Source organism: Tupaia chinensis, unplaced genomic scaffold, assembly GCF_000334495.1.
Source record: "Tupaia chinensis unplaced genomic scaffold, TupChi_1.0 Scaffold148822_1, whole genome shotgun sequence".
Classification (NCBI taxonomy): domain Eukaryota; kingdom Metazoa; phylum Chordata; class Mammalia; order Scandentia; family Tupaiidae; genus Tupaia; species Tupaia belangeri.
In genome coordinates, this window is record NW_006208669.1 from 140571 (window position 1) to 142875 (window position 2305).

Below are 2305 nucleotides of genomic sequence, written 5' to 3' on the forward strand. Positions count from 1 at the left end.
CATTTATTTATGAAAATGTTCTCTGCCAAGACTTCACAGTAGTTTAAAATACAATTCCGTCTTTACGTTTCTCTACTGAGGTCGCCACATCCTCTATGACATAAAACCCCTTCTCCAGCTTCAGCGTGACCAGCATCCACATAGAGAGCCCCATGCTCAACCTTTCTGTTTCTCATGTGAACCAGTTAGACGTTAATAAGGCTCTGCTACAAGCTACAAGTTCCTAACGCAAACTTTTTGGGAAAGGAGTGAAAATTCTGCAGAGTGCACTTGAAGAAAAGGTACTTTCTGCTTATGTAAAGAAACCAGTGAGTCCTCTAAGAATAATAAAAAGGAGTATTTTACAGTTAAGACCATAATTTGGAGTGAAGAATTCAGATGTGCCTCAGCTGGTCCAGGCTGTTAATACTCTTCTTGTTCCTCCTGTGGGCCCCCTTCATCGGGTATCACAAAGCTTTCCTCTGTGGCATGGAGCATGTCTACAATCCTCTACAATACAGGCTAATTTTCCTCCTCATTCTCATGGCAAATCAATTCAATGTTCCTTAGCTTTCCAAAGTAGAAATCTCTCTCTTTCTCCAAGTCTTTGACAATAAATTTCAACACATTGACCTGCTGCATCAATTCAGCTGCTTCATCATCCCAGTTGCCCACACCAGGATTATTTGCACCATCCTTGGGCCAGACTTAGGAGTTGCAGTAGTTCTCTGTATTGTGTTGAAATGGGCATCTTTGGGGCTGCATTGCTAGGGTTGAAAGGTTTCTTAGGTTTATTCAGAGCTGGAGGAACAAGGGAAGGAGCCACTGCAATCCCTTGACCTTGTCTGGCAGCTATAAGGTCATAGTCTTTTCCATTATAGTTTGAATCAAAACAACTTCTTGAACTGCTGAACAAATTCAAAACTGTCCTGGAACTTTGCTTTTACTAATTTGTCCACAGAAATTATTTTGTCAACACCCATCCTCTTAAAACCTGCCTGTAGTAGTTTGAAGTTCTGAATGTATTCGTGTTCTAGCTTTGCTTGCTTTCCCAAAGGCAAGAAAGCCAGAGAATAGCATGTCCATAAACTGATAATAAGCCGCCCTCTGAGCACAACGGTTTGACCTTTGTCAGATTCAACTGCAGAGATTCATTGATCCAGGCCAGCATGTCAGGTCGACATAGGTCGAGTATGTGTTCACTGCCATCTTAGGCTCTCAGTAGACCAGTGTCCACTGCCCTTATCCAGCGTGGGTTTAGTCTTCGTCTCTTTGAAGAGTCAGTATCTTAACCATTACATCCCCTATGGGTCCCACATGGCAGCATTTCGATTATGACTTAAACATGAAGTCATGTAAGGAATTCTCTACTTTTGCTCTGAAACTTTTAGATTTTGGAACATTTTGGATTTGGGATTTGGGGATAAGTGATGCTCCACTTGTATGAGAAACATGGGACTCCCCAAAATGTTCTGAATTGCACTTTGACAATAAATATGAAAAGGAGGTAAACAACAAAGGACAAAAGTGTTGGATTCAGGGAGAGCAGAAAGCTTTTTAAAAGAATAGGAAAAATTGTACAAAAACTGAGATAAAATAAATTGAAACTAAAGTAAAAAGATTAACAAAATTATCTTTCTACAATCTGATTTTTTTCAAGGCATGTGTGCTCACCAAAAAGGCAGAGAGAGACAGAGACAGTGAGAAATCACCCCTCCAGGGATATGACCACAACACAATCCCTTCTCCTCCATTCTCTTCTCGGGATCTTGGGCACACATGCACACATGGCCGGCATGAATTTGAGCCACCAGGTCTGGGACTCCAACTACGGTCAACTACATGGGAGTGCAGTGACATAGCCATTATGCCAGCTGCTGGTCCCAAGAATGAGAATTTCTGACTGTGAGGGTTATAGCTCTGCAATCACATGTATCCTTGAAAAATGGCCTGATTATTGCTTTTCTGTGACTAATTGCTTCAGAGCCCTCTTTATGTCTTTATTCTCAGACTGTAGATGAAGGGGTTCAGCATGGGGGTGAGCACAGTGTACAGCACTGAGGCTGTTGGACTTGAGTGTGAATTGTGGGTAGCACTGGCACTAAGATACACCAAAGTCTGTACAATAAAATAAGGAGACAACTGAGAGGTGAGAGGCATAGGTTGAAAATGCTTTGTACTTCCCCTGAACGGATGAGATTCTACATATGGAGAAAACAATCTTAAAATAAGAGTAAATGATACCAGAAATGGTTCCACCACCCAACAGCACACATATAAAATAGATCACCATTTTATTAAAAAAGGTGTCAGAACAGGCAAGGTG

General features: G+C 41.5%; 1 pseudogene; it reads right to left on the minus strand.

Annotated features, from left to right (window-relative positions):
* Nucleotides 1–402: 402 nt before the first annotated feature.
* On the minus strand, nucleotides 403–1150 carry LOC102496739 (microtubule-associated protein RP/EB family member 1 pseudogene; annotated as a pseudogene).
* Nucleotides 1151–2305: the final 1155 nt, after the last annotated feature.